This window comes from Entelurus aequoreus, linkage group LG25 (genome assembly GCF_033978785.1).
Source record: "Entelurus aequoreus isolate RoL-2023_Sb linkage group LG25, RoL_Eaeq_v1.1, whole genome shotgun sequence".
NCBI lineage: Eukaryota > Metazoa > Chordata > Actinopteri > Syngnathiformes > Syngnathidae > Entelurus > Entelurus aequoreus.
Window position 1 is genome coordinate 17,542,898 of NC_084755.1, and position 22,012 is coordinate 17,564,909.

Genomic DNA, 22,012 nt, shown 5'->3' on the forward strand with positions numbered 1-22,012 from the left:
GTTCTCACGGACCTACGAGCCAGCCTTGCCCCTCTTGGACTTCCGCCTCTCGCTCAACACTTCCGGTAACACACTACAATTAATTTTCACACATAGTTGCACACCATACACATAGTTTGGATTATTTACACACTTTATTTATTATTTATATATTGCATATATATATATATATATATATATATATATATATATATATATATATATATATATATATATATATATATATATATATATATATATATATAAATAAGCAGAATTGTCTGTGCCGTCTTCTTCTCCAAACCGTAACACTGCTCAGCATTTGAAGATACACAAAGACAGTTAGCATTAGCTGCTAGCAGTCAACAGAAGGACCAAACCTACTCAGTGGCCTAGTGGTTAGAGTGTCCGCCCTGAGATCGGTAGGTTGTGAGTTCAAACCCCGGCCGAGTCATACCAAAGACTATAAAAATGGGACCCATTACCTCCCTGCTTGGCACTCAGCATCAAGCGTTGGAATTGGGGGTTAAATCACCGGAAATGATTCCCGGGTGCGGCACCGCTGCTGCTCACTGCTCCCCTCACCTCCCAGGGGGTGAACAAGGGGATGGGTCAAATGTAGAAGACAAATTTCACCACACCTAGTGTGTGTGTGACAATTATTGGTACTTTAACTTTAACAAATGCAAGGTACGAGATACAAGTGACTGTTTTTAATGATTTAGCATTGAAATGCATTGATTGACATTTGGCGATCATGTACTTTTTCCCAGTTATTGGTCAACAAAAATCGGGGACCGAATGATGGGAGCACCACTACTGGCATTTTATTCGTCTTTGCCCGACGCCTCAACGTAAGGTACGTAACTGACGAAGTCGACAAATTGCCCCGGCCCTATATTAGAGTCGTAATGTAAAAACAACATTAAATATGGATTGGCATGGAGTATAACTGCAAACAGAGCCCAACAGAATATGGCGTCTGGAGCTTTACTTTGCTTCAGCCAGCTTTATCACAGCAGCCACACACATTTCATGTACACGACGTGCGGAGACTACACACATAACACTTCTGTGATTATACAGGAGACGCTGAAAAAAGTTAGCCAACTGCGGCTTTTTTTCCCTCCACGCCGTGCCCACAGAAAAACGACTTTTTGTTTGACTTCAATTTTTGCCTTTTCCATTTAAAAAAATCAATTTAAGGACGGAAGCAGACACGGGAAGTGATATAACGCTCATCAACACATCCTCGCTCTCAGGAATACCAGCATGATAACAAAAACAACCTTTTTTTTTTACAGCACGCTCACACTTCCGTGGTCTTGAAATGAATGCTAAGGCTCCACTTTCCAAATGTTAATGATAACCACCACCTTGCACATTAGAAATCAAGTCAAAGACACACTTGGTTCCAATAAGGTACAACATACAGTCGCGGTCAAAAGTTTAAATACACTTGTAAAGAACATAATCTCATGGCTGTCTTGACTTTCCAATAATTTCTACAACTCTTATTTTTTTGTGATAGAGTGATTGGAGCACATACTTGTTGGTCACAAAAAACATTCATGAAGTTTGGTTCTTTTATGAATTTATTATGAGTCTACTGAAAATGTGACCAAATCTGCTGGGTCAAAAATATACATACAGCAATGTTAATATTTGGTTACATGTCCCTTGGCAAGTTTCACTGCAATAAAGCGCTTTTGGTAGCCATCCACAAGCTTCTGGTTGAATTTTTGACCACTCCTCTTGACAAAATTGGTGCAGTTCAGCTAAATTTTGTTGATTTTCTGACATGGACTTGTTTCTTCAGCATTGTCCACAGGACTTTGAGAAGGCCATTCTAAAACCTCAATTCTAGCCTGATTTAGCCATTCCTTTACCACTTTTGACGTGTGTTTGGGAGTCATTGTCCTGTTGGAACACCCAACTGCGCCCAAGACCCAACCTCCGGGCTGATGATTTTAGGTTGTCCTGAAGAATTTGGAGGTAATCCTCCTTTTTCATTGTCCCATTTACTCTCTGTAAATCACCAGTTCCATTGGCAGCAAAACAGGCCCAGAGCATAATACTACCACCACCATGCTTGACGGTAGGTGTGGTGTTCCTGGGATTAAAAGCCTCACCTTTTCGCCTCCAAACATATTGCTGGGTATTGTGGCCAAACAGCTCCATTTTTGTTTCATCTGACCACATAACTTTCTTCCAGAAGGTTTAATCTTTGTCCATGTGATGTCAGATGAAACAAAAATTTAGCTTTTTTGGCCACAATACCCAGCAATATGTTTGGAGGAGGAAAGGTGAGGCCTTTAATCCCAGGAACACCATTCCTACCATAATAAATTCATAAAAGAACCAAATTTTATGAATGTTTTTTGTGCTCCAATCACTCTATCACAAAAAAAAAATAACAGTTGCAGAAATGATTGGAAACTCAAGACAGCCATGACATTATGTCCTTCACAAGTGTATGTAAACTTTAGACCACGACTGTAGATGTTTCATATAATGAATGCAATTGCTCCACTTCCTCGTTATCAATGACAACTGCCACCTTGGGTGATAAAATTAGGCAAAAGACTCAAAATACATTACAAAATCAAAGACACACTTTGTTCCAATCAGGCACAACATAGTGGTGTCATAGATTTAAATGCGATTGCTCCTCCTCCTCGTTATTTATGACAACTGCCACCTTGGATGACAAAATAATGCGTAAGACTCAAAATACACAATAAAGTCAAAGACACGCTTTGTTCCAATAGGGCACAACATAGATGTGTTATAGATTTAAATGTGAGGGCTTCTTCTCCTCGTTATTAATGACAACTGCCAACTTCAATTATAAAATTATGCAAAAGACTCGAAATACACCACAAAATCAAACATACACTTTGTTCCAATCGGGCACCTATGGGGCATTTACTTAAATGTGATTGCTTCTCCTCATTATTAATGACAACTGCCACCTTGACAGGTGGAAATGAAGAGAAAGACTCAAAATACACCACAAAGTCAAAACCTACTGTATGCTTGTAGTCTGGTCAAAATAATGTAAATATAATTGCTCCTCCTGCCAGTTAATAATAATAAATAATAATAATAATAGACAAAAATTATATGCCTTACAGGGGTGTCAGACGTGCGGCCCACAGGCCGGATCAGGCCCTTGAACAGGTTTTATCCGGCCCGTGGGATGAGTTTTTTAAGTATTAAAATGAGCCGAAATGTTTGAATGAAAGAAACTGCTGTTCTAAATGTGTCCACTAGATGTCGCAATAGCAATCCTTTGTATCTTTGTAGATTATGCTACATATGTAAAAAAAATAAAAAAATAAACCACGTTAGTGCACCAGTCAAGGAAAATGAGCAAACTACATAAATAACATCCCGTAATTTGATTTTGATATTATTTTTTTATCTTGATAGATTGAAAAATAACACTGTAGAGGTTGCCCTCCTGTGGGTTCCCCTGACACAAAGATTCTTCTTGTGAGCCCGGCAGTCTGAGGTAACAGTCTTTTATTGTCATGCAGGGATTGCTTTCCAGCAATATATTTTCGGACTTTTCAGTCCAGCGTGTCTCAGTTTGTGTGTCTTTCCCGGGCTCCAACTCCCACCCCCGTGTCTCGTCCCGGCTGCTGCTAATAAAGGCGACAGGTGATTAGATAACAAGGCCCACCTGGGCCATCTACTCACCTGTCGCTGTCTTCGAGGCCGGTCCTTGCACACCCCGTTCCGCGGCAGGCCCGCAGGCCACGCCCGCTTCCACAAATACTAATGACATTATCACATAATTTGTTCAGAAAGTATAAATAACGACAAATAAAGATAGAATACTATTAACCGCAACATGTAAGTGTACAAAAAAACTCAACATTATGATTTGTACATTTTCAGAATGTGCTTGTTCTATTTTTAAACAAAGAAAACAATCTGAAGTTTTCTTTATTTTTAAGTTATCGTGCCGTGATTTTACCAGTCCAGCCCACTGGGAGTAGATTTTTCTCCATGTGGCCCCCGATCTAAAATGAGTTTGACACCCCTGATCTACACCCCTCCTCACAGCCCCCCAACTCCAATGACTACCTCCCCCCACTTAACACCTCACCCTCAGCTTGACGACCCCCCCTCCCCTTCCCCCAACCACATGAGACACCCCCCCAGTGTGTCTGTCTGCAGAAAAGGTGAATGCACAGATAAAGAAGTTACACACAGGCAAGGCCGCGGGTCCTGACGGTGTGAGCCCCAGGGTGCTCAAAGCCTGCGCCCCACAGCTGTGTGGTGTGCTCCAGCACATCTTCAACATGAGCCTTAGGCTGCAGAAAGGCCCCACACTGTGGAAAACCTCATGCGTGGTCCCCATCCAGCAATTCGAAGGACTACAGGCCGGTGGCTCTAACCTCCCATATCATGAAGACCATGGAGAGGTTGGTCCTGGAACAACTCCGCCCGACAATCAAGCCCCACCTAGACCCACTCCAATTCGCCTACCAGCCCCCACTGGGAGTGGAGGATGCAGTCATCTACCTGCTGAACCGAGCCCACACCCACCTAGACAAGCCTGCGAGCAGTGTGAGGGTCATGTTTTTTGACTTCTCCAGTGCTTTCGATACCATACGGCCTTGGCTACTGGGTGTGAAGTTGGAGACGACGCAGGTGGAGGCCCCCTTGGTGTCCTGGGTTGTTGATTACCTGACTGACAGACCACAGTACGTGCGACTGCAGGACTGTGTGTCTGACAGGCTGGTCAGCAACAGCGAGGCCCTGCAGGGCACAGTCCTCTCCCCCTTCCTCTTCACCATCTACACCACAGATTTCCACTATCAGTCAGAGTCCTGCCACCTTCAGAAGTTTTCTGATGACTCTGCGATAGTGGAGTGTATTGAGGATGGTGATAAGGAGGAATACAGGGCACTGGTGGAGGACTTTGTCACATGGTGTGGAAAGAACCACTTCCAGCTCAATGTGACAAAGACCAAGGAGCTGGTTGTGGACCTGGGAAGGAGGAGGAGTACTCCGGCGACCCCTGTTTCCCTCAGGGGGTCGATGTGGACATGGTTGAGGATTATAGATACCTCGGAGTACACATGGACAACAAGCTGAATGGGTCAAAACACGCTGAGGCACTCTACAAGAAGGGACAGAGCCGCCTCTACTTCCTCAGGAGACTAGGATCCTTCAACGTCTGCACAAAGATGATGAAGATGTTCTACGAGTCGGTGGTGGCGGGCGCCTTCATGTACGCCGTGGCCTGCTGGGGCAACGGGCTGAGAGCAAGGGACGCAAACAGACTGGACAAGTTGGTAGAGAAGGCCAGTAAGGTGGTGGGAGTGGAGCTAGACTCTCTGGCGGTGGTGTCAGAGAGGAGAAGTCTAGCAAAGCTCCTAGCCATTATGGACAACACCTCCCACCCACTACACTCGAACCTTGCAGAGAGAATGAGCACGTTCAGTGGAAGGCTCAGACTCCAAAAATGCAACACGGAACGACACAGGAGGTCCTTCATACCGACAGCCATCAGGACTGTACAATGCATATGTTCCTTCTTGACTGCACTTACATGTAGAATATATGTATAATATATTTATATTATTCACAGGTGAATAATGCTGTATAGTATTTATTGTCTATTGTGAGCGAACTGTGGTGCTGAATTCCCCCCAGGGATCAATAAAGTACTTTCTATTCTATTCTATTCTAATGTTGTTGTTTTTTACACTTACATGTTGCGGTTAATAGTATTCTATCTTTATTTGTCGTTATTTATACTTTCTGAATAAATTATGTGATGATGTTCATCAGTCAACTCTATGGTGTTAATTTTCAATCAAGATAAAAAAAAAAATATTAAAATCAATTTATTTATGTAGTTTGCTCATTTTCCTCGACTGGTGCTCTATCATCATGTGGTTTATTTTTTTTTTACATAAGTACCATAATCGACAAAAATAAAAATAATTGTTATTGCGACATCTAGTGGACACATTTAGAACAGCAGTTTCTTTCATTCAAAAATGTCGGTTCATTTTTATACTTAGCAAACTCATCTCGCGGGCCGAATAAAACCAGTTCAGACCCGCGGGCCGTACGTTTGAAACCCCTGTTGTAGAGCAATGTGTAGCCAGTAGGGGTCAGGGCAGGGAGTCTGAAAATGAATAATAAATCACATTAGTGACTCAGGTATGGGCCAATGCAACACAAATAGTTGAAAAAAAACAAAAAACTGTAGCCTAACCTGCTAAATCCATCCTTCAAATGATTGCAAACCTGCCACATGTGTCCTAATAACCCATCGCATATTTCTGCAGCAGCTTCAGGCTACAAATTGTTTTCCAATTCAGGCCCGACAAGTTGAATAATAATAAGCACCGGGAGCCAAAAAGGAGTTTTCGTAATTAGAAAGCAAGCACAAAACATTCGGGCAAAGACCGTCGATTTCGTTAGAAGTCCCTCCAAAGTAATCAAGCTAAAGAGGTGACAAGATGTCAGCGGCTTCTCTCCGCTGATAGACAACACTTAAGGGCGACTTAGGCGAAGGAGTGCTTTGCATTTTAACTAAAAGGTTTTTTTTTTTAACCCGACATGTTGGATAAACGCAGCTGTTAGTTTAACTACATTGCATAAAATAACCTTCCGAATCATTCTCCCCGTCCACAACATGAAAAAGGCCTTTTTAGGCGGTGCGAACAACACAACCCTTTTTTGAGACGTGGCATCTATAAAGCTATTTTTCTATTATAATTGTCGCAATAATATTGACAAAAGAAGGAAGGTATGGAAAAGAAACCGAGGCCAAAGAAGTGAAATGTTTTCAGAGTGTATTTATTAATAGTCTTGTAAAGAACATAATGTCATGGCTGTCTGAAAATTTGACCAAATCTGCTGGGTCAAAAGTATACATACAGCAATGTTAATATTTGGTTACATGTCCCTTGGCAAGTTTCACTGCAATAAGGCGCTTTTGGTAGCCATCCACAAGCTTCTGGTTGAATTTTTGACCACTCTTCTTGACAAAATTGGTGCAGTTCAGCTAAATTTGTTGGTTTTCTGACATGGACTTGTTTCTTCAGCATTGTCCACACGTTTAAGTCAGGACTTTGGGAAGGCCATTCTATCAAAAGTGCCTTATTGCAGTGAAAATTGCCAAGGGACATGTAACCAAATATTAACATTGCTGTATCTATACTTTTGACCCAGCAGATTTGGTCACATTTTCAGTAGACCCATAATAAATTCATAAAAGAACCAAACTTCATGAATGTTTTTTGTGACAAACAAGTATGTGCTCCAATAACTATCACAAATAAATAAGAGTTGTAGAAATGTTTAGAAACTCAAGACAGCCGTGACATTATGTTCTTTACAAGTGTATGTAAACTTTTGACCACGACTGTACTATGTGTCTGTAAAACTAGGGATATGGTACCAATTCCCAGTACATTGGATTCGATACCGGTACTAAATGGTACGAATTTTTGTTACTTTTGTGTGTGCGCATGCGTTAATAAAAGCTAACTTGTTTAACGATAAAATGTAACAGTGAGCTGATGGTCATAACTGTGCTGTATCTTGGTAATAGTAGATTGTTTGTAGATTTTGCATGCAATTGCATTTCAAAGACATTAGATGGCAGTAGTGGAAAGGCTACGGTGTGTTGCTGCTGTCAGGAAGTAGTCTTTGCCATGAAGCTGAATGTATCACACTTGTCTTTTGTTGAGCCCTACAATGTGTTTATTCTGAAGTATTGTATTTATCACACACCAGCTGTTTCATTGTACCGTGCATTTTAAGTTGTAGTTTTTATTTGGAGCTGTTGAAATCGCCATGTAATATCGCTAATGCTATTCGGTAGCATATATATATATATATATATATATATATATATATATATATATATATATATATATATATATATATATATATATATATATATATATATATATATACCGTATTTTCCGCACCATAAGCCGCCCCGTGTTGTAAGCCGCACCTTCAATGAATGGCATATTTCAAAACTTTGTTTACCTATTAGCCGCCCCGTGTTATTAGCCGCACCTACGCTACGCCAAAGGGAATGTCAAAAAAACAGTCAGATAGGTCAGTCAAACTTTAATAATATATTACCAACCAGCGTTCTAACAACTCTGTTCACTCCCAAAATGTAATGTGCAAATGTGCAATCACAAAAATAGTAACACTCAAAATAGTGCAGAGCAATAGCAACATCAATAACTCAACGTTGCTCAAACGTTAATGTCACACGACACACAAAATAAACATTTAAAGCTCACTTTCTGAAGTTATTACTCCTCCACAAATCCCTCGAATTATTCTTCTTCGGTGTGCTTCACTTGTTTTTTGACACCATCTGTGATGTGGACGCGCATGCAGTCATAGATCAACAGGGACGGAGCTGCGTGAAAAAAGTCACCCGGTCTCTTCGCTCATCTTTTCTTCATCCATCCATCCCTTCGAGTTAGCTTTTATGATGACGCCGGCTGGAAAGTTCTCTTTTGGCAAGGTCTTCCTTTTGAATATCACCATTGGTGGAAGTTTCTGGCCGTTAGCATGGCAATCTAACTTCCTCATTCTCTGTGGTGCGAGAATATTCACCGTACGTGCTCCCGTTGTATCCACAGTGCGGTTCACATGAATATCAAAAGTCAGTGGAACCTTGTACGCGTGTCTCTTAGTAGGAGACATTTTGTGGTCTTTACAGAAACACACAAATGAAATGAAATACCCGCGCGCTTCTTCTTCTACGGGGGCGGGTGCTCACCTTGGCGGTTGCTTACAGTAGAAGAAGAAGCGCTTCCTCTTCTATGGGGGCGGTTGCTTACCGTAGAAGAAGAAGCGCTTCATCTTCTACGGGGAAAAAAGATGGCGGCTGTTTACCGTAGTTGCGAGACCTAAACTTTATGAAAATAAATATTAATATTAATCCATATATAAGGCGCACCGGGTTATTAGCCGCACTGTCAGCTTTTGAGAAAAATTGTGGTTTTTAGGTGCGGCTTACATACTTGCCAACCCTCCCGTTTTTAGCGGGAGAATCCCGATATTCAGCGCCTCTCCCGACAACCTCCCGACAGAGATTTTCTCCCGACAAACTCCCGGTATTCAGCCGGAGCTGGAGGCCACGCCCCCCCCCCCAAAAAAAAGTCTGCCGCAGTTGCGATTTGACCTGACCAGCCTCCGGGTACAAGTACTGGAGTACCAATTGCTTGCCAGGGAAGATCTTCCCCAGGAAGCAAGGATTGACCGGTTTTGGGCCATGCTAGGGAGAGATGGAAGATTCCACACTCTCGTGCATTTGATGAAAGCACTTTTGTGCGTGCCACACAGCAATGCATCATCAGAGAGGGTGTTCAGCATGGTTAGAAAAATAGTGACAGAGAATAGAAAGAGGATGGACAATTCAACCCTTAACAAAGCATTGTACTTTCAAGTACAACAATGAGTAGATGAGTGTTTTATGTGTGTGTGTGTGTATATGTGTAAATAAATGAACACTAAAATTCAAGTATTTCTTTTATTTATATAATAAAATCAATATAAATATGTAACGGTGTAGAAACAGACGTTCATTATGCTTGATTAAATTATGAATGAAGTGTTGCAACAGCGCCTGTTGCTGGCGAGAAGTGGTGTGTACTTTACCTGCGGGAAGTGCTCAGAACTGTGACGCCTTCCAATTGATAATCCCGTGACCCAAGTGGACTCACAGTCTCACAATTTGCACTGTTTTGCAGGACACTGTAATAAAAGAAATTCATAATCCACCTGGTGCCAGTGATATGTCGAAGCGACAGCAGTGTGGAGCTGCATTTTGCCACATACAGTTGTGGACCGTCACATATATATATATATATATATATATATATATATATATATATATATATATATATATATATATATATATATATATATATATATATATATATATATATATATATATATATATATATATATATAATTCACTGAAAGTCAAGTATTTATATATATATATATATATATATATATATGAAATACTTGAGTTGGTGAATTCTAGCTGTAAATATACTCTCCTCTTAACCACGCCCATAACCACGCCCCCCGCCCCAACCACGCCCCCCACCCCCCACCCCACCTCCCGATATTGGAGGTCTCAAGGTTGGCAAGTATGGGCTTATGGTGCGGAAAATACGGTATATAGAACTAATATATATATATATAAAATATATATATATACACACATATTTACATATATAACTATATATATATATGTATATATATATATAGTTATATATTTTCTGTTACATATTTTGCGCCCATCCCCCGCCCCACACACACACACTCTCCACCGTGACTATAAATAGTATAATTTGTCCATAAAATTGTTATAAGTATACATCTTCATAACGTAAGTTTATTAACAATAAAGGAAACACACGCTTTATCATATTTTGGTACGGCAAAAAAAAGCATGTTTTTGAGAAGGACTGAGCTAAAAGGACTCAAAAAACTCCACGGTGCCATTTCGTTGAATTTACTGACGAATTTGTGAAACTAGAATAATACAAAAATAATGCCATTGTAAGTTAATAATAGTAACGCAGACACTTATAAACGTGTTAGCACATTGGCTAATGTAATGACGCTGGCGTTGATTACATTAAAATAGCCCGTGCAAATATGCATTTAAACACTCCTACATACATCACACATGGAACAGTTTAGAAGGTATGAACATTTTTTATTATATTGTAAAACTTACAAACGTTGCTTGGAGTGACGAATTAAGAATCCATACGAGTAGAAACGCTATGGACGCCTAGAAGACTGAACTGCACGCTAGTTGGAAAAAAAAAAAAGCACTACCGATAAATAGGACATACTCTTGTGGTGCCATACTACCAACAATAAAACACCCTCTAAGTGTTTCTTTTTGTTTTTATTTTATACAATTATTTTTATTATTGCCGTTTACGAAATAAAATCCATAAATCATCCTCTCCGTCTTATAACCCGCATGTTTCACATTTTAGTAAAAAATTTAGTGTGTAATGTGTTGTTTTTCAGCTTACTGTGTTGTTGTTGTGTCCGAAGTCAAACAAAGTATGACGCTTTTTTTAACTTTTATTGCCTATCTTGCGCGAACAACAGGTTCAAATCAGACACATATTCTTTCTCGTGCACACACATCTGTCTTTATCTTTTTTTCTCACACACAACACTTTGTCATTCTTCGCCAATCATATTTCAGGCACGGTATATTCCCAAACAGGTGAGCTCTGAACATCAATAATACATGCACATAAACACGAGCAGGTTGTTACAATAGTTATCTAACATCTTCGTAATTATAGAAGCTATCACGTAATTCCAATTATGCTTGCTTTGTTGGCATGTTGTAACATTAACTAGAGGCTGTGAAAATGCTTGTTTCCCTGCCAAGAATTAGACAAATACAATGCAAAAATAATAAGTCTTATTTGTACTTACTTTTTTGAGAAAAAAGTGCCTCCCAACTATAAATGTATTAGCCCTAATAAATGCTAATCCTAATAAATAAACATGGTTAGCGACCATAAAGACACCCATCCCATCAGATTCCTACGTAGCTTTTATTAGACCTGGTGTTTGAATTCACTTGCTTGCCGGGTTTGAATCGGAAGAAATATCAGACACAATATCAGGTCTGGGTTTAATGACGTCTAAGGCAAAGGATTAGGAAAGACTCAGTGGATTTAGTAAAGTGGATATGATCCATAACAGACAGGGCCACAAAAGGGATCACATAAGATGAATTGCAACGTAAACCACGTTTAAACCCCACTCAAGAAATAACAACAAAACACCAAATCATTTATATCAGTAGTGTCTTCTCACCAAGGAGTAGTGACAAATAATTTTTCCCTAGTCCAGTGGTCACCAACATGATTGAGCCCAAGATCCTTCAACCATGAAAGATGCTAGATGTACCATTGCACTGACTGGAATACATACATACATACATACATACACATACATATATATATATATATATATATACACAACAGACATATTGTCCACACAGACGTTTTCTGTGTGGAGTTTGCATGTTCTCCCTGTGACTGCGTGGGTTCTCTCCGGGAACTGTGGCTTCCTCCCACCTCCAAAGCCCTAGTGTGTGAATGTGAGTGTGAATGTTGTCTGTCTATCTGTGTTGGCCCTGCAATGAGGTGGCAACTTGTCCAGCGTGTACCCCGCCTTCCGCCCGAATGCAGCTGAGATAGGCACCAGCGACCCCCCGCGACCCCGAAAGGGACAAGCGGTAGAAAATGGATGGATGGATGGATGTCTTTTAACACTGTGTGTATGGAATCAAAGATTCAAATATTCAAAGTATACACTCTCAATGTATACTGCAGGGGTCACCAACGCGGGGCCCGCGGGCACCAGGTAGCCCGTAAGGACCAGATGAGTAGCCCGCCGGCCTGTTCTAAAAATAGCTCAAATAGCAGCACTTACCAGTGAGCTGCCTCTATTTTTTAATTTGTATTTATTTACTAGCAAGCTGGTCTCGCTTTGCCCGACATTTTTAATTCTAAGAGAGAAAAGACTCAAATAGAATTTGAAAATCCAAGAAAATATTTTTAAGGCTTGGTCTTCACTTGTTTAAATAAATTAATCATTTTCTTTACTTTGCTTCTTATAACTTTCAGAAAGACAATTTTAGAGAAAAAATACAACCTTAAAAATGATTTTAGGATTTTTAAACACATATACCTTTTTACCTTTTAAATTCCTTCTTCTTCTTTCCTGACAATTTAAATCAATGTTCAAGTAAATTTATTTTTTTTATTGTAAAGAATAATACATACATTTTAATTAAATTCTTCATTTTAGCTTCTGTTTTTTCGACGAAGAATATTTGTGAAATATTTCTTCAAACTTATGATTAAAATTCAAAAAAATTATTCTGGCAAACCTAGAAAATCTGTAGAATCAAATGTAAATCTTATTTCAAAGTCTTTTGAATTTCTTTTAAAATTTTTGTTCTGGAAAATCTAGAAGAAATAATGATTTGTCTTTGTTAGAAATATAGCTTGGTCCAATTTGTTATATATTCTAACAAAGTGCAGATTGGATTTTAACCTTTTTAAAACATGTCATCCAAATTCTAAAATTAATCTTAATCAGGAAAAATTAATAATGATGTTCCATAAATTATTTTTTAAAGTTTTTCTCTTCTTTTTTTCGGTTGAATTTTGAATTTTAAAGAGTCGAAATTGAAGATAAACTATGTTTCAAAATTTAATTGTCATTTTTTTGTGTGTTTTCTCCTCTTTTAAACCGTTCAATTAAGTGTAAATATCATTAATTATTAATAATAACAGAGTTAAAGGTAAATTGAGAAAATTGGCTATTTCTGGCAATTTATTTAAGTGTGTATCAAACTGGTATCCTGTTGCATTAATCAGTACCCAAGAAGTAGCTCTTGGTTTCAAAAAGGTTGGTGACCCCTGGTATACTGTATGTCTACTGCCCCTAGTGGCTGAAGGCTAAATTTAAAACTGAAATCCAATGGTAATAAGTAGCTTATATAATTAAACAGATTTGTAACTCAGGTAAAAGTGGAACAATTGTAGTGTAAATAGGTATGGTGATTTCTCCTTTATGTGGTTTGGATGCATACTTATAATAATTATTTACAATGAAAAATGTATTTGATTTTCCAAACATTTTACATTTACAACTTGTTTTAACTGACGTCTGCTGTAATATCGGCACAGATTACAAATACTACGTCTCTAATTGCTATGCTGATGTTAAATAGCAGACAGCATCAAGAAATGATCTTGGATTGCGCTGCGAACATGACACTACTACCAAGAACGTATAGGGGCGGATGCAGGTCCGAGGCAAAGAAAGCTTTTTCAAAGGAATATTCGGACGAAGAATCATGAAAACAAAACCTTTGAATGTCCATGAGTTCATTCATAAGGCTCCGTCGATTGATGGAAGGAGTTTTAAATCCGAAGGATAAGACCTTTCGTGCCACGGTCAATACTGTTCAAGATGACGTTTGATGTGTTCTGGAGTCTGGACCATCTTGGCAGTTGTGCAGAATACAGAGTTATTGTTACTCAGTTCGGAGTGCACAAATGCACAACGAAGAGGTCTGTGTACACTTTATTATTCGACTTTAATATACCTACTTCATTACATTTATTCTCATTCATATTTAATTTGCTTTTTACATTTCCTTAAGGCCTACTGAAACCCACTACTACCGACCACGCAGTGTGATAGTTTATACATCAATGATGAAATCTTAACATTGCAACACATGCCAATACGACCGGGTTAACTTATAAAGTGCAATTTTAAATTTCCCGGCAAACTTCCGGCTGAAAATGTTTCGATATGATGACGTTTGCGCGTGACGTCAATGGTTGAACCGGAAGTATTCGGACCCCAGTGGATCCAATACAGAAAGCTCTGTTTTCATCCCAAAATTCCACAGTATTCTGGACATCTGTGTCGGTGAATCTTTTGCAATTTGTTTAATGAACAATGAGGACTGCAAAGAAGAAAGCTGTAGGTGGGATCGGTGTATTAGCGGCTGGCTGCAGCAACACAACCAGGAGGACTTTGAGATGAATAGCAGACGCGCTAGCCGCCGACCTCACCTTGACTTCCTCCGTGTCCGGGCCGCCGACCGCGTCTATGATCGGGTGAAGTCCTTCGTCGCTCCGTCGATCGCTGGAACGCAGGTGAGCACGGGTGTTGATGAGCAGATGAGGGCTGGCTGGCGTAGGAGGATAGCTAATGTTTTTAGCATAGCTCTGTCGAGGTCCCGTAGCTAAGTTAGCTTCAATGGCGTGTATTTACATGTCCATGGTTTAATAGTATTGTTGATTTTCTGTCTATCCTTCCAGTCAGGGGTTTATTTATTTTGTTTCTATCTGCATTTAAGCCCGATGCTATCACGTTAGCTCCGTAGCTAAAGAGCTTCGCCGATGTATTGTCGTGGAGATAAAAGTCACTGTGAATGTCCATTTCGCGTTCTCGACTCTCATTTTCAAGAGGATATCGTATCAGAGGTGGTTTAAAATACAAATCCGTGATCCACAATAGAAAAAGGAGAACGTGTGGAATCGAATGAGCCAGCTTGTACCTAAGTTACGGTCAGAGCGAAAAAAGATACGTCCTGCGCTGCACTCTAGTCCTTCACTCTCACGTTCCTCATCCACGAATATTTCATCCTCGCTCAGATTAATGGGGTAATTGTCACTTTCTCGGTCCGAATCGCTCTCGCTGCTGGTGTAAACAATGGGGAAATGTGAGGAGCCTTTCAACCTGTGACGTCACGCTACTTAAGATTAAGATTAAAGTACCAATGATTGTCACACCAACACTAGATGTGGTGAAATTTGTCCTCTGCATTTGACCCATCCCCTTGGGGAGCAGTGGGCAGCAGCGGCGCCGCGCCCGGGAATCATTTTGGTGATTTAACCCCCAACTCCAACCCTTTGTTGCTGAGTGCCAAGCAGGGAGGTTATGGGTCCCATTTTTATAGTCTTTGGTATGACTCGGCTTCCGGTACAGGCAAGGCTTTTTTAATCAGCGACCAAAAGTTGCGAACTTTATCGTCGTTGTTCTCTACTAAATCCTTTCAGCAAAAATATGGCAATATCGCGAAATTATCAAGTATGACACATAGAATGGATCTGCTATCCCCGTTTAAATAAAAACATTTCATTTCAGTAGGCCTTTAGCTACCTTCTTAAATAAATCTCTTGTTTCTTCTTTTCTACCATCGATACACTTCAAAATGTTCTGGTCTTTTAATTTTTGCAACAAATAAACAGTCTCCTCTTCATTACAATCGTTGCTACGTTTTTATCGAATGGTATCCCGCGCGTTGAGACTGGCGCATGCGCGGTACGAAGGGTCTTCTCCGGCGCACACACCCATTCAAGAGATCTGGTTTCCAATCACAATTTCCTAGTGTGTTAGGCCCCTTCTACACTAAGCCAGCTAAGGTTATCCAGGGTAAATCCCACCTAACCTTATCCTTGTACACACACACACACACACACACACACAATGCTCGTTTAAAGGCCTACTGAAATGATTTTTTTTATTTAAACGGGAATAGCAGATGCATTCTATGTGTCATACTTGATCATTTCGCGATATTGCCATATTTTTGCTGAAAGGATTTAGTATAGAACATCGCCGATAAAGTTCGCAACTTTTGGTCGCTGATTAAAAAAGCCTTGCCTGTACCGGAAGTAGCGTGACGTCACAGGAGGCAATATTCCTCACAATTGTCCTTTGTTTACAATGGAGCGAGAGAGATTCGGACCGAGAAAGCGACGATTACCCCATTAATTTGAGCAAGGATGAAAGATTCGTAGATGAGGAACGTTACAGTGAAGGACTAGAGAGGCAGTGATCGACGTATCTTTTTTCGCTCTGACCGTAACTTAGGTACAAGCTGGCTCATTGGATTCCACACTCTCTCCTTTTTCTATTGTGGATCACGGATTTGTATTTTAAACCACCTCGGATACTATATCCTCTTGAAAATGAGAGTCGAGAACGCGAAATGGACATTCACAGTGACTTTTATCTCCACGACAATACATCGGTGACACACTTAGCTACGGAGCTAACGTGATAGCATCGTTCTCAAATGAAGATAGAAACAAAATAAATAAATCCCTGACTGGAAGGATAGACGGAAGATCAACAATACTATTAAACCATGGACATGTAACTACACGGTTAAAAATTCTCAGCCTGGTAAGGCTTAACAATGCTGTTGCTAACGACGCTAAGGCTAATTTAGCAACTTAGCAACTGGTGTTGTGCCTGAAACCTCACAGAGCTATGATAAAAACATTAGCGCTCCACCTACGCCAGCCAGCCCTCATCGTCCCATCAACAGCCGTGCTCACCTGCGTTCCAGCGATCGACGGCGCGACGAAGGACTTCATCCGTGGGTTTGGCGGCAAGCATCAGCTAGGCGTCTGCTAGTCCTTGTTGTGTTGCTGTAAGTATTGTACTTAGCCGCTAATACATCCCACCTACAACGTTCTTCTTTGCAGCCTCCATTGTTCATTAAACAAATTGCAAAAGATTCACCAACACAGATGTCCAGAATACTGTGGAATTATGTCGAAGAAAACAAGAGGTTTCTGTTTCGGGTCAGACGGGGTCCAACCACTTCCGTGGATTTTGTGACGTCACGCGCATAAATCATATCCAAAGGAGTTTTTCAACCGGAAGTTTGGCAGGAATTTTAAAATTGCACTAAGTTAACCCAGCCGTATTGGCATGTGTTTCAATGTTAAGATTTCATCATTGATATATCAACTATCAGACTGCGTGGTCGGTAGTAGTGGGTTTCAGTAGGCCTTTAAAACCCCCTCACCCCCTCCGTCTGCCGGCGCAACGCGACCTAGTACGCATGCGCATAAAATACCATAGTCATAGTCACCACCAGTGTTGCTTTGTGTGCAAGTTCTTAAATTCAATTTTACTTACCTGAACAACAGTGTTGTGGTATTTCAATTAACTGGAATCCAGTGTGCTGTGGGGGCCTTTTGTAGTGACTCACACCTGAGACATCATAAATTAATCAAATCTTTAATGGACATGTGAAAGTAAACAGTGTGATAAATAACATTTTACAACAATCAATCTAGGGATGTAGATATCTGGTCAGGACACTCCTCACTCTTTTGCCTTCACCTTCATTGTCCATTCCTTTTTGGTGACTTTATATACTCTGGACCTAGACGTTGAGTTTGCGACATACATGGCGGACAATAACTGATACAGTCTGCTTTGCCAGTCCAAAAGCATTCGCCGTTTTCCGTAGTCTTTCTTCCCTTGTCGGCCAGGTACTACAAAGCACACGCTACCTTTTTTTAATCACACCCACGGTTGTCTCCCATTCGACAAATGGACAAAGTTTTTCGGTAAGTAGAATCACAGCTTCCCCAAAAAGGTTCATCATGTTTTCTTATTCATATACTATTTTAAATGTTCTTGTAATAAGACAATATTCTTGGTATATTTGATGGAATCTTTACTTGACATGTTTCGACTGTCGTCTGCAGTCTTCTTTAGAAGGGTCACCTGACCACTGTGACGTGTTGCCTATCAGCTGTTCTTATAGGCGTGGCCAACCAGGCAGACTAAGGGCCGCTTCTTTAGTTCGATCGCCTCCTTAATCCATCGTTTAAATGATTTTTGTTCTAGGCTTCTTGTAAACCTTCCAGTTGTCTCTTTTTCGCATTCTTTCTGATGTTCTTTCTTAGACATTCAACACAAGGAAGAAAGAAAGTTATTTTGCCGTGTGAGAAGTGTTGTATCCGAAATAGCTGAAATCGCGCGTTTCCTTCACTTAAGGCAGGGGTGTCCAAAGTGCGGCCCGGGGGCCATTTGCGGCCCGCAGCTAATTGTTTACCGGCCCGCCACACATTCTGGAAATGCTATTGCAAAAATTAAAAAAAACATTTAAAAAAAGTGGAATGAGGTGAAATCTAACTAGAAAAAGTTGCAATGTTGATACAAAGCTGCCATGCAGGCTGTTTTTTTTTTCTTTTGTCTATCTTTATTTTTCTTTTGTTGCCATTGCTCAAAAAAAAAAAAAAATCTATGTTATAATGGATTATTGACCTATTCAAGGCTCCAATTATTTCAAATATTTCACTTTAAAATGTTTTATGTGGAAAATATTGCAGAAAATATTGTGTGGTTGCCATACAAAAACATCAATGTTTTCTTTGATTACAGAGCATAAAACAAACAAAATAATAGTTCAAACGTAAAATGGACAGATATATCTGAAGTTGATCTTGTAACTTAAGTGTTGAAAGTAAAACAAAACACTAATAAAAATGTATCACTTTATATGAGTGGGGGCACCTTTTGGATGCCAAATATATTTAATGGGATTTTATTTATCTTTTCACTGTGATTACTCAAAAATAATAATGAATTAAAAGTCAATGGTGTCCTGCATTATTGATATTTTTAAGGCTCTAATTACTTCACATCAAACATTGCTTTCTGAATGTTTTGGGCAGTGGGGAAATACTGCATTTTTCAGTTTTATTATGAAAAAACAAGTTGTCTTTGACAGAAAAGGCATAAAACCTTTTTGTATATCAACCTGAAGTTGATATACTGAAGAGATTTACTGTAAGCGTTAAATAAATAAAAATAATAATAATTTGACTTGTCTTTAACATTTTAATGACTTAGACCCTTTATGGTCCCCGGAAGCCCTAAAGATAAAAAAAATAATTTTTAAATCCATATATTTTGTTATGGTTTGAAAATGAAAAATATCAAAATGGCCCCCGCATGCTTTATTTTTTCTGTGTGCGGCCCTCATAGGAAAAAGTTTGGACACCCTTGACTTAAGGTATTCATGTGTGATTTCCACAAGCGTCTGTACATGTAGAAGAATGAGAAACACGGGCATGTCTGGATGACTCGCCTCCATCTTTCCAGTGGTTAGCTCCGTTTGTTATGAAGCTGGCTGTGGTGCGTTCTTTCTGGCGTCACTTCCTGTGTGGGGCACGGTCTCTCTGACTTCACTTCCTCTCCGAACTCAGTTTGTAAACGATCTATGAGTCCATACAAAGCTAAGAGCCGGAGATTCAAGAAATACACGGCGCACTTACCCGTGTAAAAATGTATCCAAGGAGGGTTACCTTAAACCAGGGGTGTCCAAAGTGCGGCCCGGGGGCCATTTGCGGCCCGCGGCTAATAGTTTACTGGCCCGCCACAATTTCTGGAAATGTTATTGCAAAAATTAAAAAAAAACCTTAAAAAAAGTGGAATGAGGTGAAATCTGACTCGAAAAAGTTGCAATGTTGACACAAAGCTGCCATGCAGGCTGTTTTTTTGTATCTTTATTTTTCTTTTTTTGCCATTTCTCAAAAAAAAAAAAAAAAAATAACTCAATGTTATAATGAATTATTGACCTATTCAAGGCTCCGATTATTTCAAATATTTAACTTTAAAATGTTTTATGTGGAAAATGTTGTGTGGTTGCCATACAAAAACATCAATGTTTTCTTTGACAAAAGAGCATAAAACAAACAAAATAATAGTTCAAACGTAAAATTGACAGATATATCTGAAGTTCATCTCGTAACTTAAGTGTTAAAAGTAAAAAAAAAACTAATAAAAATGTATCACTTTATGAATGGGGCACCTTTTGGGTCCCAAATATATTTAATGGGATTTTATTTGTCTTTTCACTGTGATTACTCAAAAATAATAATGAATGGTGTCCTGCATTATTGATCTTTTTAAGGCTCTAATTACTTCACATCAAACATTGCTTTTTGAATGTTTTGGGCAGTGGGGAAATACTGCATATTTCAGTTTTATTATAAAAAACAAAGTTGTCTTTGACAGAAAAGGCATAAAACCTTTTTGTTTTTTTTAACTTTATTTCAACCTGAAGTTGATATACTGTAGAGATTTACTGTAAGAGTTAAAAAAAATATATATATATAATAATTTGACTTGTTTTTTTTAACATTTTAATGACTTAGACCCTTTATGGTCCCCGGGAGCCCTAAATGTAAAAAAAAACAAAATCCATATATTTTGTTATGGTTTGAAAAATATCAAAATGGCCCCCGCATAGGGTTGGGTATCGTTTGAATTCGAACGATTCCGATTCCGATTCCAATTCTTTGTTTCGATTCCGATTCCTGACGATTCTCGGTCCCGATTATTTTAAGAGGCAGGGTCAAAAAAAAGTTTTGTATATTTTAAATGAGCTAGCTAACCTACAGTCTTTCTGAATGAAATAGTCTGACATTCTCCATCAATTTTAATTATATTAACTTTTTATGAACTTTACTATAAATTCCTCACAGGGCTGTTTTCAACTAGAATATAAATATCAAATCTATGAACTTGAATATAAATATTATAAATTATGAATACATTTTCCCAGGGGTACACTTTCCTCAAGAGAGCTTTATTTTTGAAAACCTCATGAAAACACATTTACACACACAAGTGTATGATGCTGCAGGAAACCTCATGAAAACACATTTACACACACAAGTGTATGATGCTGCAGGAAACCTCATGAAAACACATTTACACACACAAGTGTATGATGCTGCAGGTACTTAAAAATGTTACCGTGCTCCCACTGATGGGCTAACCTGGTGCAGAAAAGCAAATAAACAATAAGAAACAACTTGCAAAACCCAGTCCAGATTAGCAGCAGGTACAGTATAAAATCAGAGACAGTTCTTGTTTAGGAAAATGACCATATCCGCCTTCTCAGGCAGGATGCGTGAGCGTTCTGGACAGATAGTGTCTCCTGCTGTGGAAAATACACGTTCGCTGGGTGTGGAAGAAGCTTGAACGCATAAATAGGAGAAAGCGCGATCTGACAGCAAAGGATAAGTCTTTTGTTGGTTCCACCGGACCATCACCATGCAGCAGGGTCGTCAGACATAAGTATCGGTGGAACGTCCTGGTACATCTGCAGCTCTCTCTCCACTCGTTTCTTGATGGACATGGAGCTCTGTTATTTCGGGGTTATTTCTTTTTTTTTTTGTAAAGTAAAGCCACACTTTCGACCGCCGACGCCCGCTATCCATGCTTGAGCTTGACTGACTAGATCGGCTATGCTAACACTTCCGGCGGTGGGCGCTTCTTCGTTGGTGCTCAGCGGCTTCTTCTTCCGGTTCGGAGGACTTTTTTTTTTTTTTTTTTTCCGGTCGGCGGACTGGGTATCGAAAATAGGAATCGAAATTTAAACTTTTGAACGATTCCGGGAGAATCGGAAAGTTAGTCCCGGTTCCAATCGATACTCGATACTCGATACCCAACCCTACCCCCGCATGCTTTAATTTTTCCATGTGCGGCCCTCAGTGGAAAAAGTTTGGACATCCCTGCCTTAAAGGATGGTTCAGTGTGGCTGACACGATGCTTAGGCTAAATAATTATTCATTTAAGGGATTATCCGGCTTAGTTTAGAGTAGTGTTGTAACAA

General features: G+C 39.6%; 1 protein-coding gene across 1 annotated transcript in view; it reads left to right on the forward strand.

Moving 5' to 3' along the window:
- Window positions 1-753: 753 nt before the first annotated feature.
- Window positions 754-22,012, forward strand: part of LOC133642852 (somatostatin receptor type 2-like) — a 42,321-nt gene continuing 21,062 nt past the window's right edge. The window contains exon 1 of the mRNA XM_062037264.1: window positions 754-838. The gene's annotated coding sequence lies outside the window, so the exon portion shown is untranslated. The remainder of the gene's footprint in view (window positions 839-22,012) is intronic.